The following is a 22,233-nucleotide window of genomic DNA, read 5'->3' as shown; positions in this document are numbered from 1 at the left end:
GTTCTTCCCTTGAATCTAATTCAATTACGTTGATACCCAATCTTTCCTCGGCATCCATGTTATAAATCAATAAAAATAAAATAAATGTTTTCTTATCTTAGTGGATTGGACCCAGATGCAAGTACTTTTAACGTTATTGATAGGCTCACATATAGCCTAGGGATCCCATTATATTTGAGAACGCAGCGAGGTTCAGGATTATTTCGCGGCTGATCACCGGCTGCAATTCGTAGCGTCCTAAAATAATTTTGATGATTTGATATTTATAACATGATTGCCCGATGCCATGATACCATATGCCTTATTTTGATTATTATGATTCTACCATGTCTTTATACTATAACATGTTTCCCGATATCATGATTCCATATACCATGTTTCAATTGCTATAATTTTAACATGTCTTCATATTATAACTTCATGTTTCTTATTGTCATTCTTACCAGTATCCATAACCCCTTGATTTATGAACTCGTGATTTTGAGATAATGTCTTGCGTAGTAGAATGACTAGTACTTGCTGAGTGTTGTAGCTCATTTTCTTGTGTTTAACCCTGTTCTACATCTAGCAATCATGGTTCGTACCAAGCTGACCGCCCGTAAGTCAACCGGTAGGCAGGGTGAATATCATTTGAAGGTGAAGGTAGAATATATATAGTTTAGGCAGAATCTGCCAGTATGTAATCGTGGTATTAGTTAGAAGGGTTGTTCCAAACTCTGAACTTGTAAAGATCTTGGAATTGTTATTATTTTGGTTATATTAGATTATTATCGTCCTTCGGACTTATAAGTTTGTAATAATTAAGGTTCCCTTTTATTTAGTATGTGTGTGTGGTAGTTGGGGTGTGACAGTTTTTGGTATCAGAGCCTAGGTTTAGAGTCCCTGGACTGCCCAATTTGGACCATATGAAGTATGAGTATATATATTATTATTATCAGGAGTGCTAATACGCGACATTCGAATAAATCGTATCTGACCTTTGTATATATATATATTACTTGACAGCAACGTGCACATTCATCATCTTCTATTCCGCTGAGCGACATAATTCCATTTTCTGTCTATGCTGACTTTAGGATGCATCATGACTTTCTCCAAGGAAAGTATATCAGGCTGATGGAACGTCTTGAGGAGCTCTATGCCAGTAAGAAAGTGATGGGCGATGGACCTAAGGGGAAAACCATTTCTAGGCTCAAATCATTAATCCCGGTGGCCACATCAAGATTGGAGGAGATGCCTGTGCACTGCGACCGGACCAGTCAGATTACTGTGCAGACGATAGTGGATGAGCTTGGGAGTGTAGTCAAGATGATACGTGAGGACACTACCCCCGACATTGCAAGGATCCGTGTGGAGGAGTCTAAGGAGGAACCCGAGGAGGAGTCCGAGGAGGAGTCCGAGGAGGAGGCTTAAGACGAGCTCTAGGAGACTTGACCTTTAGTTGCTTGGATTAGGCTGTTCCTTTTATAACCATGTTATTTGTTTCCATTTCTAGAATCTCGTACTATTTTCATTCGGATCTGTAATCGTATTTGTACCTTGTGATTCGTACCTTTCGACTTGAACCATGTTAAATTCAGTTATGCACTTTCTTTGATTCTTATAATTGCTCCTTTAAAATTTCTTGCTTATCACCATGCATCACCTTTATTGTTTGAAAACTGTATACCATGATGACTGCAAAATTATACCCTAATTCTGTATCACTCAAACTGTATAACTCTTATTTCAGAAAATGGCACCTAGAAGAGCCCGTGGAAGACCTACAAATAACCAAGAAAATGACGGAGAAAATTAAAACTCTAATATTGCACAACTTGTGGAGTTGGTGCGCCAACAAACAGCTACCATAGCCCAATAACAACTACTTTTTCAATAAATGCAACCCCCTTAACCACCCCTAGAAGGTGTCACTACTTTTAAAACATTTCAATCTGTAAAACCCCCATAATTCAAAGGAACACAAGACCCGGTAGAAGCTCATGCTTGAGTTAAGGAAATCGAAAAGGCCTTTGCCTTAACAAATGTTGGAGATAATCAGAAGGTGGATTATGCCACTTACTTTCTTAAAGGTGAACCAAACTATTGGTAGGAGTCGGCAAAAGCTTTAGAAGAAGCTGGAGTTATTACTTGGGATAGGTTTAAGAGAATGTTCTTGGATAAGTATTTTCCTTGCTTTATGCAAACACAAATGGAGATGAAGTTTTTTGAGTTAAAGCAAGACAACATGACGGTCGGTGAATATGAGAAAAAGTTTACAGAACTTTCTAGGTTTGTGGGAGAGTATGTTGATTCTGAAGAGAAAAGGGCAAAAAGGTTCTAGCAAGGATTGAATCCTTGGTTAAGGAGTCGTGTGGCAGCTTTTGAGTTGACCACCTATGATGAAGTGGTTCAGAAGGCAATGGTAATTGAAGGCGAGAAAGAGCAAAATCAAAAGGAGAAATGCAATAAGAAAAGAAGAATTAAAACAGGAGAAGAAGGCTCAAGTTACAGGGGCCATAATCAGAGGACTAATCAAAGGTTTAAACCTCAGAGTGGACCCGAAAACTTCAAGAAGAAAGAATTTGGGAATAAATCACAAGAAATGAGATCTCAATTAACCAGTGGACAGAAACCCCCGCAAGGATCAATTCCGGAATGTAAGATTTGTAATAGGCGATACGAGAATCTGCAATAAGGTGAATATAGTTTTCTTCAAGTGTCATACGAAGGGCCACTATGCTCATGAATGCAAGAATCAAAAGGCCAACATCACCTGTTATAAGTGTGGGGCAAGACATGTGTCACGAGAATACGAATGAGTGGGTAATTACCAAATGATGCAACTGACTACTGTACCCTACCTTGTGAATCAAGTAACTCATATGCCAACCCCATCATTCCCAATATCTCTCAATCAACCTCAGATATCATCATCTTCAAATCGCCCAGCTTTGACTTATCCAGCTCAAGCAAGAACTTTCAACATAAACGTGAAGGATGCAATTCAAAGTTCCGATGTGGTGTCAGGTACGCTTTCTGTGAATGTCGCTAGTGCTAAAGTGTTGATTGATTCGGGAGCCACCAGATCATTTATTTTGTAATCTTTTGTTGATAAGTTGAATTGTGAAACCCAATTGATGCATGAACCCTTATCCATTATCTTAGCTAATCAAGATAGAGTATCTGTAAATCGTATTTTCCCTCATTGTTCAATAGAGATAACCGGACACGTTTTTCTAGTGAACCTTATTCTTTTCCAATTAGGCGAATTCAACGTGATCTTAGGAATGGATTGGCTATCAAGTTTCAGTGCTCAAATAGATTGTAAAGATAAAAGAGTAGTATTAAGTACACCTCAAGGTAAGAAAGTAATGTTCAAGGGCCAAAAGTAAATCAGACATTTCTTACCTCGATACAAGCAAAGAAGTTCATTCGAAAAGGATGCGAGGCGTATTTGGCATATGTAGTTGATAAGGATAGAGAAGTTTCTAATCCAGAAGACATTCCAGTGGTAAGAGATTTTTTGGAAGTTTTTCCTGAAGAACTTCATGGCTTACACCCGGACCGACAAATTGAATTTACAATAGACCTTGCACCTGGCACCAAACCCATTTCGAAAGCTCCATATAGGATGACACCCACGGAGATGAAGGAATTAGCAAAGCAAATACAAGAATTACTAGACAAGGGATTTATAAGACCAAGTATTTCACCGTGGGGGCGCCAGTGTTATTTGTGAAGAAGAAGGATGGATGCATGAGACTTTGTATAGATTATCGAGAATTGAAAAAGTTGACGATTAAGAATAGATACCCTTTGCCTAGAATTCATGATCTGTTTGAACAACTCAAGGAAGCCTCTTATTTTTCGAAGATTGATCTACGATCAGGATACCACCAATTAAAGATTAAGTCTGAAGACATACAGAAAACAGCTTTTCGAACAAGATATGGACATTACGCGTTTCTCGTTATGGCTTTTGGGTTGACGAATGCATTAGCTGCTTTCATGGATTTAATGAATCGAGTATTCAAGGAGTATTTGGACAAGTTTGTCATAGTTTTCATTGATGATATTCTGGTATATTGAAAGACAGAAGCTGATCAGGCAGAACATCTAAGAATAGTCTTGGAAGTGCTACGGAAGGAGAGATTATATGCCAAGTTCTCGAAGTGCGAGTTTTGGTTAGTTGAAGTAAGATTTCTAGGACACATTGTTGGAAGAGAAGGAATTAGAGTAGATCTTGAAAAGATCGAAACGGTAATGAATTGGGAGAGAACGAAGATGCCAATGTAAGTGAGAAGTTTTATGGGACTAGCAGGATATTACATAAGGTTTGTAAAGAATTTTTCGAAGATTGTCATACCCTTGACCAAATTGACAAGGAAGAATGAGAAGTTTGAATGGACGGAGAAATACGAAAATAGTTTTCAAGAATTAAAGCAGAGATTGGTAACTGCTCCGGTTTTAGCATTACCAGACGACAAGGGAGATTTTGTGATATACAGTGATGCCTCTAACAAAGGACTTGGATGCGTATTGATGCAACACGGGAAGGTGATAGCGTATGCTTTAAGGCAACTTAAACCACATGAATAGAAGTACCCGAATCACGACTTAGAATTAGTTGCGATAGTGGTTGCTTTGAAACTATAGAGACACTACTTATATTGGGAAAAGTGTGAGCTATACACCGGTCATAAGAGTCTGAAGTACCTCTTTACTCAGAAGGAGCTAAATATGAGGCGGCGTCGATGGTTGGAATTGATCAAAGACTACAATTTTTTGATACAATATCATCCGGGAAAGGCCAACATGGTAGCAGACGCTTTGAGTAGGAAGGAAAGATTAAATATGATAACGATGCCGAAGGAATTATCTGATGAAGTTGAAAAATTGCAATTAGAGCTTTGTAATCATGGGAGAGTGGAAGAAATGTGTTATGCCATTACTTTTCAACCGACACTACTAGAAAGGATAAAGAAATGCCAAGATGAAGTAATGACTCAAGAGAATAATCAGTTGATAGGAGAAGAGATATGTACACAAAAAGACGAACAAGGTGTGTTGAGATTTTTGACAAGAATTTGGATTCCAAATGTGACTGAATTGAAGAAAGATAATTTGCAAGAAGCACACAACTCAATATTTTCGATTCACCCGAGAAGTACCAAAATGTACCATGATTTGAAAAATAGTTTTTGGTGGCCGAACATGAAAAGGGAGATTGCGGAGTGGATTTCAAAATGCGACACATGCCAAAGAGTGAAAGCAGAACATCAGAAACCAAGTGGTTTGATTCAACCATTGAAGATTCCAGAATAGAAGTGGGAAAATATTGCCATGGATTTTGTAGTGGGATTACCGCGAACACGATCTGGACATGACGCAATTTGGGTGATAGTTGACCGCCTTACGAAGTCAGCTCATTTTCTTCTAATCAATGAGAAGTCTTCGTTAGACAGACTAGTTCATATATATGTACGCAAAATCGTGTTATGTCATGGTGTACCTATATCAATAGTTTCAGATAGAGACCCGCGATTCAACTCGAGATTTAGGAGGCAATTTCAAGAAAACCTTGGGACGAAATTAGACATGAGTACGGCATATCATCCACAAACCGATGACCAAAGTGAACGAACAATCCAAACCATTGAAGATATGTTGTGAAGCTGTGCAATTGATTTTTCGGGAAATTGGGACGATCATCTACCACTCATAGAATTCTCGTATAACAATAGCTACCATTCCAGTATTGGCATGCCACCATACGAAGCGTTATACGGACGAAAGTGTAAAATACCGACGAGTTGGGATGAAGTTGGAGAAGGAAAGATTTATGGACCTGAACTGATTCAGCAAATGAAGGACACTGTTACTGCGATCAAGAAGTGACTCAGTGCTGCTCAGGATAGACAAAGGAAGTATTCGGACCCCGCCCGGAAGGATGTGAAATTTGAAATTGGGGAAGCTGTGTTGCTAAAGTTATCACCGTGGAAGGGTTTGACCCGATTCGGTAAGAAAGGGAAGTTAGAGCCAAGATACATTGGACCTTTTGAAATCTTGAACCAAGTAGGGAAAGTTGTTTATGAGTTAGCCTTACTGCCACAATATCAGGACGTGCATAATATGTTTCATGTTTCGTCATTGAAGAAGTATAATCCAGACGACAATCATGTGATAGAAATTGAACCAGTGGAAACTCAGGCTGATTTATCATATGAAGAACAACCTGTGCAGATACTGGATCGACAAGAGAAAATTCTTAGAAATAAATCAGTAAGTTTGGTAAAAGTATTGTGGAGAAATCCTAAAGTCGAAGAAACAACGTGGGAATTAGAATTTGAAATGCGAAATCGATATCCTCAATTATTCTCCTAGATTCTGAGGATAGAATCCTATAAGGGGGAGAGGATGTGACAACCGGTAAATATTGGAGTTATTTTTATAAGTGCGATATATAAATTCCTAAATATTCTGGGTTATAAGGCCGATTATGCAAATTTGTTATATATTGTGTATAATTTTGTCGTATGGCATTGTGAGTGTTGCTGGAATATTTTAAGCGTGTAAATTTTGTTTGCGATTAAGATTTTCGTTACACGATTAGTAAATAATAGAGATTTCTCGCAAGTTAGTAATATTTGATTAGTTACGATTAGGCGATAAATTTTTATTTTAGTATTGTGGAATATAATTAATTTACTTGCAATTATTTGTGTAATTTATAATGTGTTAAGTATAATTTTCATGATTTATTTGTTAGTATAATACTATACAAAAAATTATTTTAATATAAATTTTTGTTCGAATTCTTTTAAAATAATTTTATTAAATATCTAAAATCTCATAGTATGTATGATATTTATTTGGTGATTTATGGATTTGTATTTTAATTACTAAAAATCATTCTTTTAAATTTTACTTTTATTTGTTATCAAATTACAAGCATACCCTTGCATGTAAATTCCACTCAAATAGAGACCAAGGGTAGGACTGTCCTTTCACTCCCCACTAACTCCATTTGACCAAGCAAAAGACCAATAAAACCTTGCATGCAAAAGCTAGCTATTAGTGCATGAAGGCTAAAATGGTAAGTTAAATCTCCACTACCATTTTGGTAAGATAAAAACAAGTTAAACATTCTACTCACCTCATTTTTCTTCACCAACACCTCACTCCATCCTCTCTTCTCTCCTTCCCTCTCTCTCGGCCGCGTCTTCAACCCCCTCCCCTCTCATTTTTTTTCCTTTTCATTAACAAAATTCTATTGTTTCCAGATATAGTATAATTGGTAAAATTCGAAGCAAGTATCCCCCTTTTCGACGAATCAATGACTGCCTGAAAGAACTGCTTTATTTAGGTAATGAATATTCTTTTCTATCATTATATCAAATATCTTTTATTTTTAAAAATTTTCACTGACTACGCAGAGTCCGGAATAAAAAAATTTATGTATTTCGAACTGCTTTGATAGAAAATAGTATGGTATAGAAAAGGGGGATTCTTTAGTTTTTCCTTTCTAAAAATAGATTGAATTATTAAAATTAAACTTCTTGTTGCTTGTGGGTAATGAACAAAATCCCAGGCTTTCGCGATTTTTATCCACGTTTTTTCCTTTATTTTGTTATCTTCTTCTCCTGTTTGTATTTTTTTTTGTTCTTCTATAGAATCTTTAAATTCTGTTCCTTTACTCATCCAATCTTTAAATCTTCATCTTTTTGCATCTATCAACTCCTCTAAGCAAATGACAAATTGACTTGGTTCTATATCATCATTTAAGGTGAATTTTCTTAGTTGCATGTAGTTAAAGCCAAAAGTTTAACTTTGATTCTTGTGAATATAGAGTTGAACTAATTGTGGCTTATAAAACTTGAGCAAGATATGGTCTTGATGAAGTGTTTTACTTCTACTTTCAAGCCATGATCTTGGTCTCAAGCATTCGGCAATGAGTCCTTAGGAGCCGAATGAATCTTGTGGTTTGTATGTTAGTTTTATTTATTTTACAAAAAGAAAGAATCTTTGCATGTGACTTTTAAATAACCTATGATCTTTTAAAATGTGTTTTTATAAATTTTCTATTCTTGCATGCTATGATTTTTACACTAAAAGTTGAAGCTAATGCTTGCATGTCGTAGTATAAGTGATATTTCGAACAAATGTGTTATATGATTTGAATGTGAGTTTTGTGCAATGCATGCCACGGTTTTTGCTCTAAAATGATAATATGTTATTTGCCTTAATGAGTTATGATTAAATCTTGTAGCCATCAAGTTTATACCTTATATTTTTGGTTCAGAATTTTGCTTAAAAATCTTATATGTAAAAATCTACCTTGTTATGCTCTTTATGTTTGACTTGGTAACCAATTTATATGGCTAGGTTCATACTCTTATTTCCCATAAAATGATAGTAAGTAGGGTTCTACATGTTATAGATTAGGTTTGTTGGGTTGCATGTTGGTTTTGGTGTTGGAATGGGAGTTAAGGTGGAAGGGGGTACACTAGACACTAAGTAGCAGATTTTTCCATCCTAAGTATAGGCTGTTTTAGGTGAGTTTTGGTAAGGCCTTGCCAGGCCCAAGTTTACTGGAGTTAGGACTTGAGTTATACTTGAGTCCAATAGCCCTGGTTCAACAAGACACTTGCATTTAGGTAGGTGCACACCCCATAACCAAGATCAACTCAGAATAGGGCAGGGCTGGGTAAACTTGAACTTTGGTCGATTATAACCATGCCATAGACTAGGCCTTCACAAGGCCTTGGCGTAAATAAGTATAATCATCCCTAGGAAGCTTAACAAACCTTCAGAATTAAAAATTGAATGATAAAAGTGGGTTTTATGTAAGTAAAAATAGAGCAGTTTGAATTCTAGTGGGGGCTGGGTAGAGTCAACTTTGGGCAGAAGCCTAGAGAGGCCTAGGTGAGGCCTTGGCCTGAAACCAAGTCTGAGAGTTAGTTTTAGGTCTTAAGAATCCATGAAAAGTGTTTTTGTTAGAAAACCCTTTGTAGAAGTCGAGATTTATGTCAAAGAGCACAGGTCGTGCAAACTGTTGCTCGCAGGGACTTCGGCGAGAGTTTTGACCTTTGTAAACCTTTAGGAGTAAGGCCCCTGAGTCTTACCAACTTTAGAAGTTAATTTAGAGTCTTAAAACCATCTGGGAAGTGATTTGAAGTGAAGGCCCAAGGTCGAAACACCCCATTTCCACCAAGAAATCTGAGAGCACCTTTTCGAGTGGCATTCGACAACTTTAGTGGTGTATGTTGTGTTTGTTTCTTAGAAGTGAAGGGTCTGAGTGTTGCATAGCATCTTTTGGTTTAATTTAAGGTCTAAATAGATAGAGTGAAGCATTAGTGATAGTTCTTATGTGTTATTTGCTTACGTGCTTAGAGATTTAGGTGATAATAGCTAAGTATCATATGCCATGCCATTACGTGATTGTGTGACTATGTGGATTACTTGATTTGTATGGGATTAAGTTATGTGTAATCATAAGTTTGTGTAATCGTAATTATAATAGGGGTAAAGGTTAGTCTAGAAGCTTATAGGCTTATAAGTCGATAAAGGGTGAATAGTAATGAGATTAATATAAGAAAAGAATGAGCTTAAATACATACTTAAATGAGTCATATGAGTATGTAGTAGAGCTGTAATCATAATAAAAAAAATTGTACATACCTAAGTTGAGTGAATACATACTTAGGACATTAAGCTGTTATTTTAAACAAGGAAAAAAAATAAAAAAAGAGGAAAAAAGAAGAGAAACAAGTAAAAAAATATAAGTAGCATAGTACACCTACAAAAACAAAGTACTGATACTGAATTAAAGAAAAAGAGGAAAAAAGGAATGGTGAGGAGGAGGTCGAACCCAGGTTTCTGGCAGCTACAACATAACCAATAACAAACTGAACCACATCTACAATTCAATAATCATTCATACTAGCTTAGCTATATTTGAAAACTCAGGGGGCCAGGGACCCCTCTGGACCCCCTAGATCCGCCTCTGGTTGATACCCAATCTTTCCCCAGCATCCATCTTATAAATCAATAAAAATAAAATAAATATTTTCTTATCTTAGTGGATTGGACCCAGACGCAAGTCCTTTTAACGTTCTTGATAGGCTCACATATAGCCTAGGGATCCCATTATATTTGAGAACCAAGCGAGGTTCGAGATTATTTCGCGGCTGATCACCGGCTGTAATTCGTAGCGTCTTAAAATAATTTTGATGATTTGATATTTATAACATGATTGCCCGATGCCATGATACCATATGCCTTGTTTCGATTATTATGATTCTACCATGACTTTATACTATAACATGTTGCCCGATATCATGATTCCATATACCATGTTTCAATTGCTATAATTTTACCATGTCTTCATATTATAACTTCATGTTTCTTATTGTCATTCTTACCAGTATCCATAACCCCTTGATTTATGAACTCGTGATTTTGAGATAATGTCTTGCGTAGTAGAATGTTTAGTACTTGTTGAGCATTGTAGCTCATTTTCTTGTGTTTAACCCTGTTCTACAACTAGCAATCATGGTTCGTACCAAGCAATCCGCCCATAAGTCAACCGGTAGGCAGGTAGAATATATATAGTTTAGGCGGAATCCGCCAGTATGTAATCGTGGTATTAGTTAGAAGGGCTATTCCAAACTCTGAACTTGTAAAGATCTTGGGATTGTTATTATTTTGGTTGTATTAGATCATTATTGTCCTTCGGACTTATAAGTTTGTAATAATTAGGGTTCCCTTTTATTTAGTGTGTGTGCGTGATAGTTGGGGTGTGACAAGAATTACATTCAACCCCCTTCTGTAATTCTTTGTTAGGGAATAACAGTAATTTTTAAGCATTTATAAGTCTCATGGAATAATAAATATTCACTCATTTAGGTTTTTTACCCCGGTAAATCTGGGCTACTTAAGTTATCTTAACCCGACCAATAAATTTCTTCATTGATGAATCTGAGTTATAGATAAACTTAATAACTTGATCAAGAAAATATCCTTTTCGTGATATAACTTTATAATTCTCAAATATTCTCACTCTATTTATGAATATTTATATGAACCATTAATTTATAGATTTCAACATTCCTAAATCCAAGCGGAGTTTAGTGAATCTTTTGAAATTTAATTCTTTTGTGAATATGTCAGCGAGATTGAACTCAGTATCAATATGAGTCATTTTTATATCGCCTTTATTGACATGATCACATAAAAAATGATGTCTCACATCTATATGTTTAGATCTTGAATGTAATACGAGATTTTTGCTAAGCTCAATAGCACTCGTATTATCACATAAGATTGAGATTACATCAAATCTTATATTATAGTCAACTAGTGTTTGTTTTATCCACAGTATTTGAGCACAATACTTTGCAGCTGCTATATACTCAACCTCGGTTGTAGAGATGGATACAAAATTTTGTTTCTTTTAAAACCAAGAAACTAAACATCCACCGAGAAACTGACAAGTACCACTAGTACTTTTTCTGTCGACTAAATGCCCGGCATAGTCCGAATCAGAAAAACATACTAAGTGTTAAGACGAAAACACATGCTAATATTCATGCAAGTATACGCGTTCGCAAGTAATATAGAATTTCATCTAGTTTATTCCCACATAGACTCTTTTGTTAACTTTAAGATTTATGCACTTATGCAACGATGATATGGTTATTATTCAATGCTAAGATGAATAAAAAATTGAGATTATTTATAACTAAGAATTAACTAACACGCAATTAACTAAGAGATTAAAATGGTTGAATTACTTATATGAGACAAATATGGGATTCTAACTTCATTAAATACTTCATTCAAAGTCATTGTTGTTAACCTTAGCATGCAATGGTGATGACAACTAACCAGATAACACAAAACTAGTAGTCGCCAACTTTCGTTGCACGAATACCTTACTACCAGACATCCACAAAAGAGATAGAAGCTGAATAGACACCAAGTATGTTGAGACCCTATATGTCTATAGAATTTGACAACATATAGGTTTAATGCACAAGTTATCTATCGTAATTACATAGGGCAAGTAAGATGGTTAAAATTACCTACGAATCATGCATAACAAATACATGAACCTATGCTAGCATGACAAGTTCTAAATATCTAAATTTAATGTCGCTTCATTAGAGATTAACACCCTATCTTATATGTTCACGACGAACATAAGATGAATAAGCACAACCAATACTATGATATCATACAATCACCACACACTAAGATATCAAAACAAATTAACTAGTGAAATCCATAAGTAAATTCGTTAGAACCCCACGATAACGATTAGTTCATAACCGAACTCATCACCATGGGTTCAATTAAAAGCATGATAATAAACAAGGTCTTTATAAACTAAATAATAAACAAAGTACGTTAACAAGAGTAATAGGTTCAACAAAACAAGAAAACTAGCATCCAAGATTACAACTTAAATAAATAATCACAAGAATAAACTAGATCCTCTTCGCCTTTATTGTATTTGTGCTCCTCTGTCTTCTCGCTGTCTTCTCCTTAGGCCCTATTATGAAAAACGTCTTTAGATAGTCTTTAAATCCCAGCCCATTCAGAATAGAAGTCCAGTAGATCAAAATTCTTGTAGCAACAAGATTCTGAAAAGCTGACCTAGCGCTACGCGTGCTATCCCAGCGCGGGCGCGCTGACAAACTGCAAACCAAGCGTGACCACTCTATACTTGGGCGCGGCCGCCCTGTGTCTCTGGATAAAATTATTTTCTTTGCTTTCCTTTGCTGATTTCTTTGCACAATCATCCGAGGCTCCTTCCCTACACTCTTCCAAGCATAAAAATATTGTAAAACCCTTCCTGCTTCCGACTATGCCCTAAAATGCAATAACACTACAAAACATCAAATACACAAATAAGTTGAGTAAAAAACACAATTCGAGCCTTTACGAAGCATTATAAGTGGATAGAAATGCCACTTAACACACCCCCAAACTTGAATCGATGCTTGTCCTAAAGTATAATAGACTCAAAAATAAGAAATAAAAATGCATGAATGCAACTACATGAATGCAACGATCTCCTAAGAATAACTAAACCAATCAATAAGCAACATCTCAATGAATGCAATTATTCGCACAAGTTCAATCAAAGCCCACAAATCAACTCACAAGCTAGAAACGTGCGAGTGTGTAATTGCTTAATAGATATACTCTTGACACTAGATCAATAACCATAACTCACCGCTCATCAAGGCAATCACAAGTTTATAAACAAAATAAATGATAGATTCAAAATGACTGACAACACTTTAATTTTATTGGAGTTATACAAGGATTCATGCTTTTATTGCTAACACATATATGCTTACTTGATCGCGCAATGAGTGAGGCCCACAAAAGACTTATGCAATAATACCCATGTAGCGGGCGTTAGGTTAGTGGATTCCAGACTATAAAAGCCTTAGGTCACTAGGCACAAAGTCCCTTAAGAACTTAATAACTCGAGTATTAAAGAGCCCACTTGTGATCAATTATGTATAACACACTTTTTTTTCTTTCTCTCTTTTTTTTCTTTTCTATTTTTTTTATTTTTTTTTCAATTTCTGAGTGAGTGCGTTTCGCTCCATCTCCTCAACCCTAGACTACTCATATAAAATGAGCCGGCTACTAGCCATTTGACACCTAGCCACAACAACTAGCAATGGAATCCAATATTTTTCTCCGATTTTTAAAAATCCATTTAATTCACCATTAAGAGAATATCATACATTCTAAACATAAACATGTGATTAAACCTCGACAAACAAATAAACCATGATCATGATCTAGCACTCAAACAACCTATAATACTTAGTGAAAAAATCTTGCTTCTAGCATGCAAATCAACTCGTTAGGACTTAACATTCCTATATACGACATCACTACACTTGCATCAATATCACAAATCAATCGGCAAATTAACCAAAGAGATCATGTTATAATGCAAATACAACTATATGCAATATACTAACATGCAAAATAAAAAGAACTACATGACAAATATGCAACTATATGAACTAAACTATCATGAATATGCAAACTATATGGACTCACATAAACATATTCCTTAACTATCACCCCCAAACTTAAATTTTTCACTGTCCTCAGTGAAGGTAATAGCAAGGAACAAGGCATACCTACTCAGAAGAAGAACCATCATCACCCTCTGTGGGTGGAGTGTCAGGAGGCGGGTACACAACATCCTCACCAAAAACTTGCCACTGAATGTCAACTCTTGTGGCCCTGAAAGCTGTCCCCAATGCCTGCGTAAGGTCCTGTACAAACCTGCTATGGATGTCATGCATCACATCCATCCTCCTCATCAAGCGACTATACTGCGCCGAACCCAAACCAGCACTATCCTCAGCCTGCTGCTGCTGTTGCGAAGAACTAGGCTCACCAAGCTAATGCCTCCATGCTACTCTGCATGCCTGAGAAAAACCACCAGCATATGTCTGATCAGCCGGCTGTCAACCCGGTAAGTGATCATATAAGTAACCGAGCCCCTTCTTTCCTGCCTTACCACCAAACCACTCCTGCATACTCAAAAGCGTGGAACTGTCTATGGGAGTACTCGGTAACTACATCTGCTCGTGTGCGGGCTGATGAACTCCGACAGCCACACAAAGCTTCGTCACAATCGATGCATAGGGAATAGACCCCGTAGTGCTGCCTCGCAAAAACCTCAAGATACCCTGATGAATCAAAGAACCAAGATCCACATATTCACCATGTAAGATCCCCTACAATAACTTTGCCGTATCGACCGTCACATTATGCACATGAGATGATGGCATGATGTTCGCACAGATGAACACATTCCATACACGAGCAAACCAGTTCATGCATGACACAGGAAAAGTGGCATACTCGTTCGTGCCCCTCTTGAATTTCCAGTGAGTCTTTGGGACACATAGCGTAGCAACAATCAAGTCCAAGTCAAAATCCTCCCCGGTCTTAGTCACCTAATCCTCCTCAGCCGGCTGTCTCTCGGGCTGGTTAATCACCCGACGAATAGCCTCAGGACTATAATCCATCGTCAACCCCCTCACCACAGTAAAATAATTCTTTTCCACCTTTGCATTCGCATAGAAATCGTGAATAACACTCATAGGCACAACATCAGATACCTCGCAAAAAGAAACCCAACCCATCTCCAAAATCATTTCAAGCAACTTACCATCCTTATCCGTTGGCAGAAAACCCATCTCTTTCGCTATTGACTTCATCAACAACCTCGCATACTCCGCTTCAGCCTCCGGAGTAGCAAACCTAGGCCTCGTACCCTAAACACTCGAAGAATCAGTGGTGTTACTGCTAACTTGAGTCCTTTGTCTCTTGGGTGCGATTGAATGTGAATAAGTTTGAGAAATGAGAAGTGTATAAGAGATATTTAGGTTTGAGAATTGAAAAGTGATGGAGATAATTGTGTTAAAGTGTATGTATATATAGATATTGAGAATTTTTTCTGGATTAGAAGTGGGATTTGATTATGAGAATAGTGGATTAGAAGTGGGGTGATTGGAATTGATATGGAAAAGATTTATGGGAAGTGGGGGAGGGAAAATCGGCTGGTGAATTGTTTTTGTTCTGAATTATCAATTTTTTTGTTTTTCTGTACAAGAGGTCAGCGCGGCCGCCCCGCCTGGCAGCGCGGCCGCGCCGTGTTTTTGGAATTCCAGCGCGGCCGCCCCGCATGCCAGCGTGGGCGCGCGCAGCTACTGGAGTTTTCAGCGCGGGTGCGCCGTGCTACTATAGTTGATACTGATTTTTTTTAGTTTTCTTCTTATTTTCTTCTTTCATCTATCTTCTAATGTACAACAAGTTTGGGTTGCCTCCTAAAAAGCGCTTGGTTTATGTCGTTAGATTGATATAGAATTCTGAGATTAAGTTGCCAACAAAATGGCACTAACCACTTCACAGTTTTCTGGATCTCCATAGTAATGCTTCAAACGCTGACCATTTACCTTGAATGCTAGGCCTGGATCATTCTCAAAAATATCCACCGCTCCATGTGGAAACACAATTTTGATAACAAACGGCCCTGACCACCTCGACTTCAATTTTTCAGGAAAAAGACGGAGATGAGAGTTGAACAAAAGAACTTGTTATCCCGGCACAAATGATTTGAGGACTATACCCCTATCGTGCCACCTCTTGGCTTTCTCCTTATACAATTTGTTGTTCTCATACGCTTGAAGTCGGAACTCATCGAGTTCAGTCAATTGAAGCATCCTTTTCTTACCAGCTGCATCTATATCAAGGTTCAATTTCTTAAAAGGCCAGTATGCTTTATGCTCTATCTCCACAGGTAAATGACATCCCTTACCATAAACCAATTAAAACGATGACATGCCCAGAGGAGTCTTGAATACTGTTCGATACGCCCAAACAGCTTCATCTAGCTTCAAAGACTAATCATTCCTTGATGGACATACAACCTTCCCTAGAATACGCTTGATCTCTCTATTAGATACCTCAGCTTGACCATTAGTTTGAGGATGGTAGGATGTAGCAATGTGATGATTCACATTATACCTTTGCATCATAGAAGTGAACTTGCGATAGCAGAAATGTGATCCCTCGTCAGCACTGATTATGACTTTTGGATTTCCATATCTTGTGAAATATCTGCTTGTGAAGAAAATTGAGCACTACCTTCGCATCATTTATCGGCAAAGCTTTAAATTCCACCTATTTTGACACATAATCGACCGCCAATAAGATATACTGATTATTACAAGATACGACAAATGGCCCCATGAAGTCAATTCCCCAAACATCGAAGACCTCAACCTCGAGAAGCACATTAAGAGGCATCTCATCCCTCTTTGACATATTACCAACATGCTGGTAGCGATCACATTTCAAAACGAACTGATGCGCATCCTTAAAGGATGTCGCCCAGAAGAATCCTGCTTGAAGAATACAAGTTGTTGTCTTTTCTCCACCATAGTGGCCTCCATAAATAGTTGTTGGTGAGACTAAGTAGCTATATGAACAGTTACGTGATAACTCAACACGAGAACAATACTAGAACATGACAGGTTAATAATACTACGACTGCACAAGAAATCAGAAAAAATGAAGACAAGACAAATACAAAGAATCAAAAGATTAGTAGAAAGCTTAAAGTCAGTTTACAGGTCACTGAAAGAAGTTCATTAATATGATCATGCCTCAGTGAAGAATAAAGGTTAAAGACTTTCAGGGTTTTAGAAATGATGAAGATTCAGTATATAAGTGTCACATGAAGATTTTAGTGTATTGGCATTGATTGAAGATAGACAGTGTATGAAGCATAGGAATATAAAGAATTGAAGACAGGGTATATACAGAGGTTAAAGAAAACAAATACAGTCTTGAAGTTATACACACTGGCAGGAGTTCATTTATATATTCAAACGTCGGTGAAGAACAATGAATGAAATATTCAAGATTATAGTAACAATGAAGATGTTGTCTAAGGTACCAGAAAGGATTCCAGTGAAAGTATATTTGTTTATTGATAGTCAGTGTCTAAAGCAATAAAGTTGTTGCAAGCTTAATAATGTAATCAAGGCTATAATACGAAGATCTGAATCGGGGTTAGTTGTTTGTGAACCAGACCAGTTATACTAGGCGTCAACAGCTCGTGAAAGGAATTTTGGTATTATTTATAGAAGAATTGTTAAGTTGAGGAACATACTTGAATTGAACATTTATCTGTTAAAGTACGAGAAGAGGTGCCTGGAGTATATAGCTAAACTGCTCGAGGAACTAGTGGAGTTCAAAGTTTAATTGTTAAATTAAATAAATTTATTTAATGGACTTTAATATAATTTATTTAATAAACTTAAAATGATTTATTTTATAAACTTTAAATAAGTTTATTTTATAAATATAAATTAGTTTATTTATATAAGTTATATTTAGGTTTATTTTATAAATTAATTTAGTTACAATTTAAACTTTAAAAGAAAAACAAAAACAAAAACGAAAAAAAGAAAATACAAAAAGAACAAAAAAATACAAAAAGAAAAGAAAAAGAAAATAGAAAAAGGAAAAACAAAAAAAAACAAAACAAAACAAAAAAGAAAAAATAAAAGGAAAATCAAAAATAAAAAAATAAATAAAAGAAACAACCATGCAACCATTTACATGGTTGTAGGTTGAGAAAACTAATAAACCACTTAGTTTTGATTTGATTAGTCACCAGTTGGGTATTTAACTGGTCGCGGGTTGATTAAATAAACTAGTCGCTAGTTGATTTTGTTAGTCGCAGGTTACAGGAATATTCTCGGTCAGCTCTCTCCTCAGCCACACATTATTGATATACAAGTTTACTCAGCAGCAGAAGCATTCAAGCAATTGTATTGTTCTGTTCATCTTCTTCTCTCCCAAAAGAGCTGAAGATTGTAGCAAAGAATTTACAGAGAAGCTCAAGCTTTTTGTTTATCCGTTTAACTTCTCACCGGAGTAACGTTATAATGCCTGGTTTAACTCTTGTATATTCTTAGGGGCATTATAAACGTTACCCGATGATTAAATCCCAGTACAAGCAAAAGCTAGATCATTGTATATGATTTGATTTGTAAATCTTTGTACAAGCTAGGAACTTTGTTGTTCTTAGATTGTAGCCGGTTAATTTATTTACCGGAGTGTAACAAAACCCCTCGCAGATTTATATACGAATATATATATATATTTTCCCGAATATCTCGTGTTTCTCGTTTTATTGTTCTAAACACTATTCCTCTCAAGAACACGAAACCACTAACCGAGCACTAAATTTTATATCTGCATAAGATTCGAAAGAATTTTATAATTTAGTGATTATCATATTCAACCCCCCTTTTACGATAATTCGGGACCTAACAATTGGTATCAGAGCAGACTGATTGATACACAAATCAGGATTCTGAAATTAATTTATTTTATTAATTTTTCATTTACATAAATTTATTTTATAAATTTGGTTTAGCAAATTTATTTTATAAATTTAATTTAAATAAGTTTATTTATGAACTTAATTTAAATAAATTTATTTTATAAATTTAACTAAATTAATTTACTATTTAAATTTTAGTAAATTAATTTTTTTATCTAAATTAGTTTTCGTTGTTTGTTCACTTCGACAATTTAAGGTGCCAGTTTTGTTTTGTGATCACCTCAGCTTATTCATTGCAATAGCTGCCAATTTTAAGTGCTATTATCTGTTATATGTTCGCGCAAATAAAAAAAACAAATTTGGCTGCCATTGTTTTACCTGCCATTACTTGAAGACAGAAACAGTGACAATTGGTTGCCACATCATGCGCGTAGAGCTCCTGTTTGTTCACTACGCGCAGGAGACTGGCTGGTAACTAGGTTGGATGGCGGAAATGTGTTTTGGAGGTCGTCAGTTACTAGACATATGTGTCGCAAGTTGGAGATTATAAATTCAAGGCAGCCAGGCGGACAACGTCGCAAGTTTGATTGTTTAAACATACACCGTCGCAGCTTAAATACTTAGTTGTAAGGCTGCACAAAATTCCGGTCTGGACCTGTAACCTGGACCGGACCGGGTCTACTGGTTCAAGACCTAGACCGGATCAGACATACCCGGTCCGGTCCTCGGTCCTTATAATTGAAAAAATCCGGTTTTCGGTCCGGTCCGGTCCGGTCCAAGACCTAAAAAAATCCGGTCCACACCCGAATGGACCTGAATTCATATATAAAATTATTTTACCTTTAATTCATGTCTTATAAGATCATATATAAATATTAAATATTCATCCATATCATATTTTATTGATCCAAGTTAATAGATAATAAATTCATATAATAAAATAGATCGATCCTACGCTTTAAATTACTAAATTTCGTACTTCATGTAATAAAATATTGATATTCATACTCTTAAGATTTTATATTTACTTTTAAAATAATAAAATATGTACTTACTTTTAAATTTTTATTAACGTACCAAGTAACAAAATTTTTAATGTATATAAATTTGAAAATAAAATAAAATTAGGGAAAATTAATTTTTTCGTCACCCAACTTATTGTGTGTTTAGAAACTTACCACTCAACTATAAGTTTTTTTGTTTTACTCACTAATGTTAGGTTCGGATTTTTTTTAGTCACTAACATTAGGTTCAGATTTGATTATTAGTATTTTGTTAATTTTCAATAGTATTATTAAAATATAGTGATAACCAGTACAAAAAGTTTCATACGTGTCTTATAAGAAAACTTATATATGTCTGAGTTTAGTAGATGCATATGAAAGAGTCGTATAATATCTGAATTATATACGTATGTTATAGGAAGGACACATATTATTTTAAACATCTGATCAGAACAAATGTAAATATATTGTAAACAGACGCATAAATCAGTTCATATACGTCTGTTACTTTTTAGGTGGGGTACTAAGCTCAAAACCAAATTTATTAGGAAGAGACATCCTAATCCGTACTAAAATATTGGGAAATAAAAAAAAATTCAATATAATCAAATTAGCAAACTGATCATAAAGTACTAAAAACATTAAAAAATTACATATTAATATTTTACCAAACGACACTTTCAAAAACCAAATGAAATCACTAATCACAACTCCTTTATGCAACTCTTACCGACCCAAAATCAAAACTCTAAACCCATCCATTCTAATAAAATTGTGAAACAAGTATATATATAAGCACAAGAATAGAATAATGTTGTAATAATGTGAATTTGGTATGAAATCAAACAACTCTCATAACATATATTTCTTACAAACATAGTTTTATAACTTATTTTTAAGATTTTTTTTATATATAAAAATTTAAACGTTAAATTATTATTCAGAAGAAAAAAATTTAAAATAATTCATGAAACTACATCTTTTAGGAGCCTTAAAATGCTTGTCAAACTCTCATCACCAAGGTAAACGTCTTGGGGGACATATGGAGTACTATATATAAAGATATAGACATATACCGAATCACTAAAATATTACAGACTACCACTATATTTTAATAATGCTACAAAAAATTGATATAATGCTAATAATCAAATCCGAACATAACGTTAGTGACTAAAAACAAATATGAACCTAACATTAGTGAGCAAAAGAAAAATAATAATAGTTGAATGTAAGTTCCTACAAACACGATAAGTTGGGTGACGAAAAAATCCATTTTTCCATAAAATTATATAAATAACATTTTTATATAAATATTAATTAAACCGGTCCAAACCGGTCCGTTCCCGGTCCAGTCCGGGTTTTTCCAGTCCGGTCCGGTCTCAAGACCAGATAGAGCCGGTCAGGTCCTCGGTCCTTAATTCTGAAAAAATCTGGTCTTCGGTCCGGTCAGGGTCGGTCCGGTCCGGTATTTGACCTTTGTGCAGCCCTACTTGGTCGCAAGTTAACCTCCCGAAAAAATGTTAGTCGCCAGTTGTTACTTCAAAAATTCTGTAGCCCCAATTTTTTATTCCTAATTTATTTATTTATTCAGAAAATTTAAAATTATTATATTTACTTTTTTCTTAAATAATAATTTATGTTTTATTTAATTTTTAAGAAAATTCGAAATTCTTGAAAATTAATTTTTTCGTAAATATTTATTTTTGATTAATTTATTTTCTAAGAAATTTAATTTTTTTGGAAATTTAATTTTTTCTTAAATATTAAAATTAAGGGTACTGAAAGTATTGGTAGACTCGAGATTCTTACAGGCTTTTAAAGGTGATTTTAATCTTTCGAAGAAACGAAGACAATGTGCTATTCAGACAGAAAATTCCCAAATATGGAAATTGAAGATAATGGTTTTTTATTCCAATAAAAATGATTTCAAGACCTACAGAAGAAAATTGTTGAACTTCCTCAAAGGCTTACTCCATAGGATACCACTGGGTTTTCAGATGCAGGAAAGGATTGAAATTTCTACGGGTACAATTTTTCTCAAAAATTTTAAAGACAACTCTATAATTCTAGATTATACAGTCACACAGTGGATTGTACCAATGCTACATTTATCCGGGAATCAATGAGATCATATGGGCAGGAATTGTGGAGGTCAGAGAGAATAGTGGGGACATACAAACATCTCAGTTACATGTAGTAAAGTTGGAACCTCGGGACAAAATATAAGAGTTACTTATAGCTGAATCAGAGGAAGCTCAGGTAGAAGTACTTGACGGACTGGACGTTAAGGCAGTATTTCACATGTCAAGGAAGTTTAGTCAAATATGATTCACA

Source organism: Apium graveolens, chromosome 9 (assembly GCF_009905375.1).
Source record: "Apium graveolens cultivar Ventura chromosome 9, ASM990537v1, whole genome shotgun sequence".
NCBI lineage: Eukaryota > Viridiplantae > Streptophyta > Magnoliopsida > Apiales > Apiaceae > Apium > Apium graveolens.
Note: the sequence above shows the minus strand (reverse complement) of the source record.